This window comes from Tupaia chinensis, unplaced genomic scaffold (assembly GCF_000334495.1).
Source record: "Tupaia chinensis unplaced genomic scaffold, TupChi_1.0 Scaffold144326_1, whole genome shotgun sequence".
NCBI lineage: Eukaryota > Metazoa > Chordata > Mammalia > Scandentia > Tupaiidae > Tupaia > Tupaia belangeri.
Window position 1 is genome coordinate 766,259 of NW_006204184.1, and position 336 is coordinate 766,594.

Genomic DNA, 336 nt, shown 5'->3' on the forward strand with positions numbered 1-336 from the left:
GCCGGCCCGCGGCAGCTGCTGGCTGGTCAGGGGGCCCCCCGACTATTTTCTCGCCGTTTCTTGTCAAGTGGTTCCTGGCAAGGCAGGACTCAGGGCGGTGTGACGGCGAGAATGAGCAGGGCTACGAGTGCTCTCCCCCCAGGCACAGGGCTCCGTGCCCGCACACGGCCACCTGCAGCCTCCTCTCCAGGAGACCCCACGCCCTCTCACCCTGTGGCTTCAGCAGGCCCTGAACTAGTACCTGCCCACGGCTTCCTGGGGCTGTGGTAACAAGACACATCTACCCGCTGGCAGTCCTGGAGGCCAGAAGGCTGGGGCCCACCTTCTACTGTGCCC